This window comes from Hirundo rustica, chromosome 2 (genome assembly GCF_015227805.2).
Source record: "Hirundo rustica isolate bHirRus1 chromosome 2, bHirRus1.pri.v3, whole genome shotgun sequence".
NCBI lineage: Eukaryota > Metazoa > Chordata > Aves > Passeriformes > Hirundinidae > Hirundo > Hirundo rustica.
In genome coordinates, this window is record NC_053451.1 from 69,161,879 (window position 1) to 69,175,509 (window position 13,631).

The following is a 13,631-nucleotide window of genomic DNA, read 5'->3' on the forward strand; positions in this document are numbered from 1 at the left end:
AATTAGATAAGAGAAGGAAATGGGTATTATGCACATTAAGATATTTACTGCAGGTGAGGAAAAAATTGCCTGTCTTTCTTCAATATTCAGTGTGATAATGAAAGTCTTTCATCTTTCTGATGTGGATGAAAAATATTTTGAAGTTGGTCCCTTTACATATGCTTTAATTAAATTAAAAAGGAGCTATAATTCAGAGTCACACATTTGGAAACATCAAACAAAAATGGGTGATTTTATTAGTTCAGAGAAGGTGTGCATGGTGAAGTGTCATTTAAAGTTAATTTCATATTAATTTGTATACATATACGAGAAGTTTGGAGAAGATTTTATATGCAAGGTAAAGCGTCAATTTAAAAATGATTTTGCCCTTGAAGATATGTGCTGCTGATTTTTGAAGGAGCAGAAACTTTATTCTCAAAACAACTTGAAATCCTTATCAAGAAAGGATATTAGCAGCCTTCAATTTTAGCAAGTCTTTCCTCTCTCTTCTCCGGGTTTCCTTTATCATATAACATTTGACCCATACTTATCAATATGTATTGTAAACTTTTAAAGCTTGTCAACAGAGAAAATACAGTTCTAATGTAGGTAGAGATAAATTTAGCCTCACAACTTGTTTCCCATGATCCACCCATGAGCAACTTGTTTGAGGTTTGTGGTTTCTTCCTCAGAGAAAGCTCTCTCATTGTCTTCAATGAATGATTGATTCAGTGAGCTGAACTAAGGACAAGAAGTCACGGGAGAGGTCTCTGCCCCAGTATCATGGCCTGGAAGAATGATGATAGGTTATCATTTCCCTTTTGTTGCAATTAATTCAGTTCATGGATATGCTATGGATAAACATCTAACAGGAACCAATCCCTTTTAGAATTGCTCTCAGACCTGGCAGGAAGAGAAATCCTTGAGATTGTTGTGAACCATACAACAGAAAGTCTGAGGTGCATTTTAACATCTTACGTAATATTTGAAGAATATGTTGAAATGTCATTTAATCAGGGCATTGTAGAATAGACAAACATTTTAGTTTTGATCTAGACTTTGATTAGTCAGCATTGATTGCCAAGAAAACATATTCTATTTAGGGGGGTTGAATAAATATAAACCACAGTTCCTTTGTCTCTTTTATTTCAGTTCTCAGAAAGTCTTGCCTTCTGCACTGAAAAAATCAGTCAAGCGTAGTGATTGCTACAATATCTATACAAATACATAAAAAATTATTAGCATTGTTATGATGAAATTATGTTTTCTGAATATCTGATAAGACAGACTTTTCCCACCTTGTCCCTTTTTCTGCTTATTTTGTTTTTCCTCTTTGCTACCAGACTGGAAAACTGATATTTCCTTCTGTTTTCTCTGCTGTGAGTTGTTCAGAACTGATTTGCAGTTCAGTGCAGATGTGTTTTAAACCCATGATGATATAGTGCTTTCTCAAACGTAGTTTAGTATCTACACGAAGGCTGGTGAGTGAGCTACAAACGAAAAAAAGTACATGACTTAATGCAGCCTCCTGATCTTTGCCTTTACAATGCCCTTTTGTTCTATAAGCTTCCATGTGGGAAGATTAGGGAGGGTCAGTAAACAAAAATGTCTTTGCATTTCTTAAGAGATCTAAGTGCTCTGCCTGTAGAGTCAGCAACTTCCCATTGAGTTTCAAGTAATCTGAAAGAGATGAGTTCCTTTCACAGCATGAAAATTCTGGCTGGGGCAATGGGTATTGTCTTCTGATTCCTTACAATCGCAGACTCACAGTAATGTGACTAGGCCACCTGGCTAGTGAGGGTTTTTGCCACTTTTGCTTCATCAAAACCAATCATCAAGTGCACGTACCTCCCTCCTCATTCTAGGCAGCACATTTCCTTAATAATACATATTTCCTTTATAATTTATAAAACAAAGCAAGTGTTTTGTAACAGATTCAATGGCAGAAGAACCGTAGAACTGTGGAGAAATAAAGAAGAATTTGAAGGGTTGTGGAAGAGACATAAGGTGCAGGAGATGCTGTCCACAGACAGCTTGGCTGGCTTTCTGGCTTTAAATTTTAAGGACAGAGGCTATGGAAGAACATGTCATGGTTATATGGCTTACCCATTCTCTTCTTAGGAAATTATGTTATGAAGCAGCTTCTGAAACATGAAACTTTGTGCAGAAGCAAATTTATAATCTGATGCTGCAGCTTAGCCTTTGGCTGATGTGAGAATTTTAGGATCAGGCCTTGAAAATATAATTTTGGTTTATCATAGATTCATAAAAGTAAAAGGTTAATTTGCTACCTGTATGGTCTTACACTGTACACGCTGCTAAAATAAGTAGCTCTAAGAGAAAGAGAAGTCCAAAACCAACAGGCTTTTAAGGTCACTGAGATGAGCTATAAGATACACAGTGATGTTCAGTTCATAACACAGAAGCTTTGGAAGGAATTTGGATACTAATAAATGACCTATTGATGTGACTGTTTATTCCAACCATTTACAAACATAGCGGATTATGCAATGCTCTGACATAATTTCTGCTAGCAGCTGGAAGCCTCCACTGAACATCTGTCTGAAGTGCTGTTCTCATAGTCCATCTGCCAAAACTAGCTGAGTAAATTGAAATGAAATTCCAATTTTTATTTCTTTCTCAAAACTTGTGTTGTCTTTCAAGGCAAAAACATTTTTGTGAAACCTCTTTCAACAATTCTTTGTGTCAATTCTATAGCCTTTAGTTGTATTTTGTCTCATAAAAGTGTAGAACATTGGAACACGCGTCACTGCGTCAGAAGATTCATGAAAACCATTTGAACTAGCTGATATTTATATGTTGGCAGCTTGCTTTGAAATGATTGTTTACTCTTCTTGGAAGCATGGACAATTTTAACTAGGGGCCTCAGTACTGAAAAGGCAGAAAAATGGTGTGGGGACTAGAACATAATTTTAACTTTCATTAATGACGAGGGTGAAACGGGAAAGAAGTAGGAAAAATGTTTTTTCATCCCTTTCTTTATACCTACAAGCATAAGTAGAAAAGCAAGGTAACTAAATGAACGAAAGATTCCCTTTCCCATAACGTGAATTTGCTCTGACTAGGTGTACTTTTAGAGGATCTCCGTTGATCTTGACCTGTATTCTGAATGTAACATGAAATAACATGAAAGGCAATTTAATTTTCCAGAAGGAGAATGAAGACCTCTGGTTCTGAACTAATTTTAACCGTGTCCATAGCTCTTAGCTTTGGGTTTATTTCTTCTTACTTACGTCAAAATAGGTTAAAAGAGTTGAACTCTGGAACTGTCTGTTTCTGCTCACTGACTTGAGCAGCTTGGACTGACTACTTCAGATTTACACGTGTTCCTTTCCTGTACATTCCTAAACTTGAAGCATCATCTTCCCATGTTTAACCTCTCTATATTTTAGTTAAATTGTAGAATAGGGATTATTAGGGTATAAGTGCATTTTTGTGCATGAAATTGTGTGCAAAAAAGTTACACAAATTCATTCTAGGAGTAGCAAGTCCCACAAGAAACCCTTACAACTCAGATGTGAAGACATGCAGTGGGCAAAACACACAGGTCTTTACAACATTTGCTCACTTTCTTTTGAAGAAAATAATAATAAAACATCTCTAAGGATTTCTGTGGTGAGAATGAATAATTTTCTTATAACTAAATAAGGTAGAATTGTCTAATTTTTTATTTCTAAATGCTATTATTTGCAGATTCAGCAAAATCTGTTTTCTGGAATTGATTCTATCCTCATTTATCCTGCCATTAACATAGAAGCTAGAGAAATTAAGCTATGAAAAGTGGATATAAGTGACAGCAGAACTGGGATTGAGATTAGCTCTGTGGTTCTGTGATTTGACATACACCTCTCCCTCCACTGGTGACAAATGGCACTTTTGAACATAGGAAAAGAGACATATCTGGTGTATCAGAAGAAAACCCTCCATTCTTATCTGATAAGAGTGCCCAGCTCTATACAATAGATTTTATATACACCCTGACCCAGTTGCTTTTTTAAGTAAGCCCTTAATTTATATGTCTTGTAAGTCTACTCTGTCTCCCAAATAAACAATTAGGTCATCAGGATCCATAATTTATTAAAGTGCATTTTGTGAACAGGGAGTTCATCCGTGAGGATATTGTGTTTCCCAAGGAAGTTAGGAAGAAATTTGCCAAAAAGGAACTAAGGTTAAAAATTCAGCAGATCCGTCTCTTTCTCTTGAGTTCCTCTAACAGACGTTTCTGAACAGAAGTGGTGTCTTGGTTTGGGATAAATTTGGGAGAAAACTCCTGTATAGGATCTCTCTAAGGAAGCAAACCCAAGTGGCCCCTCCCTCCAACCGGTCTGGTAAAAAAACCTCTTTGGAGAAAAGTGGAAAAAACTATTTTACTAAACAAATGAAGTGCATACAAGTGTAAAGAATGAATAATATGAAACAATTAAACCTCTCCTTCTGAAGTGAGATGGCAAACTGAGAAAGTCCTTGCCTTGGGTGTAGCTCGGCTCTCTCTCTCTCAGTCTCTCCTCAGTCCCAGTCCCTCCGGCGCTGCTGGAAAATGCCGAGCTCCAGGCCCCGGTGGGCTGCAGGTGCAGCCCCCAGTGCTCCCCTGGGTTTTCAGTCCAGAGCAGGTTTAAACAGTTCCAAGAAAAAGGAAAAAAAAACAGTCCAGGGAAATTCTCTGCCCTAGCTAGCTGAAACTAACTAAAAGCAAAAAAATAAATCTCTGTCCTGCAGTTTCTCCAAGCCTCCGCCGAACACCCCGTCCGCAGAAGAATGTGGAGGAGTCGGGCAGTTTTCTCAAAACAAACTCCGCGCTTCTCCTTGCTCTTAGAACCAGTCTTAAAGGCACAGGACTCAATATACAGCACAAACAGAACAGACGATTGGGGATACAAGCATCATAAAATTACCCTAGGACAGGTGGGATGGAAGTAGAAAGAAAACTTCTGGTGGAATGCTGAACTGAAGAGTACCAATGAAGTGGGCTACATCTCTAAAATGAAAACCAATTCAACTAGAATGAAAAAAGCCCCAAATCCTAGTACCTAGTAGGCTAGTGCACTAAAATGCCAAAGCAGAGATGCACAAGAGGATTCAGCCCTCACAACTATTTCATGTTCGAGATTCTAAATTTCCACACCTCAGCAGTTACCTCACTCTTGTGTTACATAAAAGCCATTCTAAATTTGCTGAAGGGTTGTCTTGGGAATGCTAAGCATCCCAGAGCACACTCAGAGTATATCCTACAGCTGTCTTTGATGGGCAGGTCTCTCCTACTAGCTGCTCATATTATACATCATGCTTAGTACAGAAACTGGTTTCTTCAAAAGCATTCAGTCTTCATTCTCCTCTTTACTCAATAATCGACTTGTTGTAGTGTTTACCTGAGCTGTTAGTGGTGTTATTCCTTACAGTTTCTGCATGAGTCAATTTGGACACAGCATCTCTAAAATTTGGAATAAAAAAGCCTTGTGTGTGCTGATGGGTGGAGAGGAAATGGTATCTTTAGCTCTTCTGCTGGATCTGTTTTTCTTCACATGGCAGTATTCAATGTGCATTGGGCCCAAGAAACACTGAGAACTACTTTGGAACCTGATGATGGAAAACTCAGCTGGCAGTTGGAGGGCCTATTTAAGAGCTCCTAGTGCAACAAGACAGTTTTTACAAAGTGGAATATGTTCAACAGAGATGAACCTGAGTTCTGGGTCTCTGACAACACCAGGGTCAGATCTTCTGTGTGAGATATCAGAGCAGGAAGAAAGCACAAAAGAAAGTTTCATTTTTATTTCTTCACGTATCACATTCTTCATGCATATCGAGTGAACATTAAGCTTTTAGGAGAACTGGAGAAGGCATCATAATTTCTTTCTACAATGCTGAATATCTTTATTAGAGAGGGGTGTATCAGGCATATGCCTTGGAAGGACTTCATAACACAAAATCCCAAACACAAGAAATTGTTTCACTTAATAAGAATCTGTTTTGTAGAATCTGTTTTGCCTTTCATCCCAGTATTCATTATTAGCCAATATGATATCTCAGATTGCTGTCTTCTCTGGGAAATCATCTTGTGTTCTTCTCTGGGAAATCATCTTGTGTTGCAACACGACCCACATTAGAGCTGTGGGTCATGCTAAGCAGCAAGATGCCTGGCGTATGAGGGCTGCAGTCCTTTTGGGGCATGGCTCCTGAGTGATTAAAAGCTGGGAAATGATGTAGTCCCATTTCTCAGGGCTACCTTCAGAGAGATTTTGGGCATATACTTCTAGGGCACCATGTTAAGTTAGGAGCTCAAAGTGCTATCTGGCTTGGTCAGTTGTAGGTACTGCTGTAATCTTGCAGGCAGTAGCTGTTAGACAGCAAAAAAAAAAACCAACCAGTATTAGAGCAACCACTAACAGCACCATAATAATTACATGCTTAATGAGGCCTTAAATCCCCTATTGTATTACAGCTGGGGTGTTTTAATGGGAAATAGAAAATGTATCCAACTGCCTCCAAACAGCTGACTACAGGGTGTGATTTTACAATTAGCCTAAGTTAATACATCCCCACTGCAGCCATGATGACTAGCACTGCCTTTCTCTTCATGCTAGCCACATATTGTTGCTCTTCTATGCCAGCAACTGAGTGACTTCCTGGACAGTTTGATAGCTCCCTGATTTGACTCTGGGTTAGCTTTCTATCAGACAAACTTCTTTATCCAGTTGCCAAAAGCTTATTTAATCATTTGGGCAGTATGGTAGAAGGGGATGGGATGCACATCTGGGGTGACAAGGTGTGCGAAGGCTGGTTTCCCACCAGACATATTCCCTTATGTAAAAGCTTTTGCTTCCACAGTGAGGATAAAATGATGATACAGCAGAGGTGATGATTCTCTGCAGTAGAAAAAAAAAAATCTTGTTTTGCTTATCTGTCCTTAGAACCTATATCTGCAGGCACTGTCAATGTCAAACACCAGCTCAGTAGAAATCACAAATGTGACACCCAAAATCTGTACTTGAGATGAGAATACTACATAAAGAAAACATCAAGGAATCTTAACCATTCTCAAAGTATTTGATATGATAGCCCTTGGAATAGAAGAAAAATCACCTGTGGTTATCTTTCAACCTCAGTTAATTCAAACAAAAAGACAGAATATCAAATACACTTTATCTTGTATACACAGTAGAACATGCCAGCTAATAACAAGAAACAGATCATGACCCTAGAGTAACTCACCTCATTTAGAGATAATGGAATACAATCAAATATAAACAATTTGAAATGCAAGTGCAACACAGACTGCCTGTGATGCTTAAGAGTGGATTAGATTTATAAAGCTATTTGGGGTAACCTTTGCTGCATATGATTTTGAACAGCTCAGCAGCATTAGAAATGCTTGATAGTGTAAGCACTAAATTATTATTGCTACTTGTAACCAAACAACTTGTCTGAATTTTATAGTATCTTCCTAGTCATCCAAATATTTATTAAGGTTGGATTTGACAACCATTCAGTATGAAGTTGCTAAAACAAGGTTAGATCAAGAAATTACTAAGATTCTTTGCCCGTCTTTCTTCCTATGGCTACAGTGCAGTGTGCTCATTTCTTGAAATCGATTCATTTTAGGATCACAGGATGAAAGATATACCAATCTTTGGGGATTGTGTTGTAAGGAAAATGAGTGTCATTCTTTTGCATAGAGAATTTTGAATGGCAGAATGGTGGGAAGTCCTGAAATCTGAACTGTACCACTGATGTACCTCTGCAGTACAGCAACCAGATTAGCTCAGAAATTGTTTTGAAAATAATGTAATGATAACTACTTGCTTGGAAAATAAATTCTCTGTTCTTTGAATGCCTTGTTTTTGCTACATTGACATATTTCCTACATGATTTTCACACTAACCTTATTTGTACCCTGAGTGGTTCAATCTTGCTTTGGTTGCTAATGATTCAGGATGGGGAGTGTAATCTTTTTGACAGTTTATCAGAAACTAAATTAACTCATTATTGAAAAATCAGGTTTTTGGATGACAGATTTTTCACGCAATGTCAGTTCTATGACTATGCATTTCTACAGTGCACTCTAAATTCCAGTCTTCATATTAATACATTAATAGCAGTGGAAGAAGTCATGTCTTTGTCACAGGCTACTACCATTCTTCTTCCTGTCTGTCCCCAGGTAAAATTGGCTCTGTAGCAGCAGTACCAAAGCAAAATCATTATTCAGAATTCTCTAAGAGTGTGCAAGTCTCTTCACTATATATAGAGACGACTGTATAGCCAGGATAAAATAGTGTTTCCACTACTATACAAATATCTAAATGATATAAAAGTAGTAGAGACAGAATTCTGGTTAAAAATGTTGGTGGAAAATAAATCGTTTTACATGTGTTCAAAAATATGGACAGCGTAAAAATATTGATGTCAATTCCAGTCTGACTCTAAAATCAGTAACCATAAAAAGGCAAAAGAAAAGGGAAGGACAATTGTGGAAGAACTTCTAACCACCTAGCAGCTACTGGCCTTCTGAGTACCTGCTGAATGCAGTGATACATATAAGCTAAGATATATACATACTATGTATATATAGATATATCTATATAGCTTGGGTCATGTTGAAAAACTGTGAATCTACTTTCCTGCATTTATGTGTGTAAGAAAAAAAGGAAGACAAAAGAGAAGGAGAGAGAAAAGATGAGGAGAATTCTTTCATAAACTTATTCATTTGCCCTTCAAAACAAAGGATCAATTATTCTTTAATGTTTTAGGAATACCTTATCAATAGCTATTATCTAGCCTATCAGTTTCTCTGGGGCCACCTGGTTTATTCTATTTTTACTGAGAGGTTAGGTCATAACAAAAACAGCCTAACAAATGTGAATACTCTTGCAGTACCAGCTGAAGCCCTCAACACAAATTTCCTTTGGCATGGTGGTTCTAACTGGCACATGAATGGTTTGGTCCCTCTGGGAAAGCAGCCATGACCCCAAGCTACATTGTACACAGCACAGTGAAACCCACCAAAATAAATTGACATGGTGCAACAGAAAAATCAACTGATGAAAAGGCACTTTTATAAGATGCTTTAAGAACACTGATTTTTATTGTACAGGATTTGCGGTACTCAAAAGCCTGTTCACATGCTCTGCTTCGGGAGCATTTGACTTTCAGAGGAATCTGAGTTGCTTCAGGGGGAAGAGAGCCTGGGTTCCCGTACAGGACCGGCGCTCTGGCCTGTGCGGTAACACTGTCAACATATGAAGCAAGCAAGGTCAATTAATGACTTCTGCTAAGAAGTGGAGGCCAAGGCACTGTCTGCTTGTTTAAAGACTGTAGGAAAAACACATCTGGAAGTCAGAAACAAGAAATGAACTAGACACTATTTGCTTTGAGGGCTGTCAGGCACTTTTCCTGTCTTTCCCTTCTCTTAGGTTGTTTTCGCCTGAGCAGCCAGCTGGATGAGCAGGGTAACTAGGAGTGACACGCAGCCTGTGAATGTAGCCAAGTCCTGGAATCTGCTGCTGTTCGTGTCATGGAGAGAGGATACAGTCAGACAAGGAAAGTTATTTCCTGCACTTAATATCTGATCAGTCATTTGAAATGTAAACATGATTGGAGGAATAACTACTGCCAGAAATAAATGTACCAGAAGAGAATGGTCCTGCTTCTTGTTTGGTAACCAGCTGCTATTCTCAGAAGCCTTAAAGGTTAAAAAAAAATCCTAATAATACATTTATAATACTTAACTTGGGGGTACATGAGGTTTGAAAATTCTCAATAAACATTGAAAGCAATGTAAATTGTCAGGGTTACTAGCACCTGCAGTTTTGCGAGCATGTTCATCTACAAGATATAATCAGATCCTTGTCAATGGCTTGCCCTTAGACATATCACTAAACCATTTATTTCAGACACAACTTTTGGAATTCTCTGATGATGAATAAAGATATGATTTATGTGAAAACCCCTGGCAAGACATCCAGAAAAATCCTTATTTGGCTCTTAATGGAAACAGGTGAAAACTAACTGAAAGTGTGGAATTTGTTTCACCTGGCATGGGATGTTCAACCATGAACTAGTTACCATGATTTTTTTTTTTTTTTCTTTTTTTAATAGAGGTGGGAAAATATTGCTTTTAAAGTTATTTGTCTGATCTTAGATGTTTATTTTAGAATATGATTATTTGCTCTCATGAGGTTTCTTTCTTATGAATTTTAAGAGCTCAGTCTAACTATGAGGTATTTTGAACTGGTTGAGAGGAACCTGACTCAAATCAGTCTTGTCAGAAAAGGGAACTAGGAATCAACTTTCACTATTCTTAAATCCCACTTAAAATCCCTTTAAAAGTTATAGAATCACAATAATACAATTCACTTTCAGTGGAAGAGCAATATTGGAAAATTCCATTATTCTCTTGCCGTGCACTCTTGCACTGCGTAATCACTATCTTGAATTGATTAAACTTCTTAAACAAAGATGAAAGGGAAGAATGAGAAGATTCCCATACAAGGGAATCTCAGGAGGCTTAACAAGAACAACTGCAAGGTGCTGCAACCCCTGTTATCAACACAGGCTGGAGGATGAACAGATGGAGAACAGCGCTGCCAAGGACTTGTCGATGCTGGTGGGTGAGAGGCTGGATGTGAGCCTATTCTTAATCAGTTCTGAATGTTTCTTAAACATCCATGGAGAGAGAGTATTCTTTATTGCCTGCTCATTGGCACAAAGTTTGGAGACAAAATATGATCCTCTATCAACCCTGAGGAAAGGCTCCTAATCTCAAGTCTCAAGCTAAAGATCTGGAAGCATGCTATGAAGAGACAAGAAAGTCAGGGTTTTAAAAGCTGACCTCAGGAATCAATAACACTGATACTTGATATTATTTTTTCCCCTCTCTGTTTTCATTGAAGCCCAAAATTATATATTTGGGGCTAAAAAGAGGGCAAAAGAACTCTACTGTAAAAAAGGGACTCCATAAACAGAGATTGGTTCAGCCTGTGTGCACTTTTTTCCCTGGTAAAACCTGAATTCCTTATGATAGTTGAACATTGTTTATAGACATATCATTTTAATAGTATTTAGGTGTTATTATATAAAAGGATCTGGTGGCTTTAAATGTAAGTAAGAAAAGCCAATATGTGGGTACTTGCCAGAAGTACTACTCAAAGGATTATTCTTTAATAAAGTACCATGAGCAGGAGTGTCCAATTAATCCATGGAAGCAATGTTAACAACATAATTGAGTGCAATAAGACGTAAAATCTGGCAACACACAGGTAGCTACATGGTAGCTGCACAGTGGTTTTTAGTTATCCTAGCTCACTTTGCTGCTGATGCCACTCATCTGCTGGGGGAACTAGTGTGTAAGATTCTCATTTCATAAAAGACAAAAATCAAAAAGCAAAATACAAATTGGTTATGAAGGACTAAATTCTCCTTGATTCTACTATTCATATTGACTCTTATTTTCCCAGGATGTCTCTCTGGGTTGAGTTTTAAGGCTGTAGAAGAGTAAACCAGATGCAAACCTGACAACACAGACAGAATACCAAAAACTCTGCTTAGTCCTAGGATAAACACTCAGAGCTCACAAGGGGTATTTTTTGCTTCATGTACAAGATGTAGTTCAGTCTACGACGATCAGACTCTTCATGTCCAGGCAGAAAGAACTATTCCCTTTCCCCTTCCCCTTCCCCTTCCCCTTCCCTTTCCCCTTCCCCTCCCCCTTTCTTGTTGGCCTTTGTTGGCCTGCTAAATTTTTTTACCAAAGCTTTTCATCCATCACCTTCTCTTTGGATGAGTCCCTCATAACAAAACAGTATGACATATTCTGCTTACTGAAGTTTATAGAAATCTGGGAAAATGCACTTGGCTCTTTCAGATCTAATACGATTTCTACTGAAGCTAGAGGCAAGAACTTTCATAGATTTGGTGTACCTAGGTCAAATGCAGATTTAGATGACTTTACTTCATACCCTTGAAAAGGTCACAGGCCTTCACCTGAGAAGCAGTAGAAACTGTAGAAGCAGTAGAAAACACAGGTTTCTCTACTGGATAAAAGCAAATGGATGGTTGGTTGCTACCATATCAGAGTTCTTGTGCAATCAGAGGGAGAGAAGAGGAAAGAATTTGCTCCCACGCCAGAAAAGAGAGAGGTAGGGGTAGAAGAAGAGAGATAAAGAACAACAATGGTAAAAGTACAGGGAAAATAAAGACAATAATGACTGCAGGGAAGAATGAATAATATTGATAGCACTGCTAAGTGTCCAGGACAGGAGGGAATTGTGCCAGTGAACTTCATAGAGTAAAGCAGCGTAAAGAGGAAGTAAGCCCATCATGGATCATGAGAGAGAGATCCACTGAGATCCTCCAGCTGCTTCTCACCGTATCACTGATGCAAAGCAGATGGACTTTATCTGGAACAGTTGGTTATGGCAGGTATGTGTCACAGGTACAAATCAGCTCTTGTCCCCTCCTTTCTCTGCATGATTTTGGAGATGACATAAACCATCCAAGCTTTGATGTTACCATCCAAAAATAACCAAAAATAACTTCATAATATTACAACTGATTTATGCATGGTTGACTCTTATTTTATGTTTCATTTTTTTCTCTTTTACCAAATGACCACAGATCTCAAGTGAGAAAGGCAGAGAAGGAGGGAGATATGAACAATTTAAGAACAATTAGAGATGTACTATTTTATAAAACAAAAAAGTAAATGGGAGCTTTAAGCAACAATTTATCTAAGAATTATCAGCAGTGTATGGAGTGTGGAGCACTTAGAAGGAAACAATTCAAGTAACTGGCCTTTAGAAAGATTTGTTTTTGTTGTTTTATTGAATTACTGTTGCAAATATTCTAGTTTAAATACTTGCTATTTATCTAACTGGATTTATTCTAAACTTCCAGTCTAGAATCAGATTCTCAAGCCAAGGTCCTTGTGAGGTAATTTCCCTGTCAGGATGTCCTGAGCTAATCCTAATCATCAAACAAAACTGCAATACTGAGAGCCTGGAGAAGAGAATGCAACTTTGGAAAATGTTTCCTCCAGCAATTAGCTGAGAAACTGCCATGGAAAGTTCTCATCTCTGTCAAGTTTTCTTGACCCCATCTTTTCGTTCCAGATGTTCTGTCATGTTTGCTCTGACTGCATCTGCACTGCTAAGTACAAGAGGGCCAGGAAATGAGTTCAAGCACTTTACCCCACTGTGCATCTGCTAGGCTGCACTCTGCTCTGCACAGAGCAAGGCAGATCTTGCCAACTTTCCAAGATGAATCTGCTCTACACTACCAGGATCTGGTCCTAAGCAGGGGATGTGCGTCAGTTGATGCCACTTAGATCAGAACACAGGCTTGGTCTCTGTATGTTGTTTATTTAGCTCTACAGCTATAACTCGAGGGATCAAGGTGCACCTGGAGAAATATGATGGAGATAAATATAACAGAAAGACAGAACATGATCTTTTCTTGTATAATCTACCATCCAAAGATAAAATAACATATCTGACAGCACTTGTCTCAGACTCCTACACTTTAAGCCCTTTTATTTCCATCTGGGCTGGAATATTTTTGGAGAGAGAGAGAGAGAGAGAGAGAGAGCAAGAGAGATAGAAAGACAATGAAAGAGATCATGTACTCTATCAGTGAGGTAATTG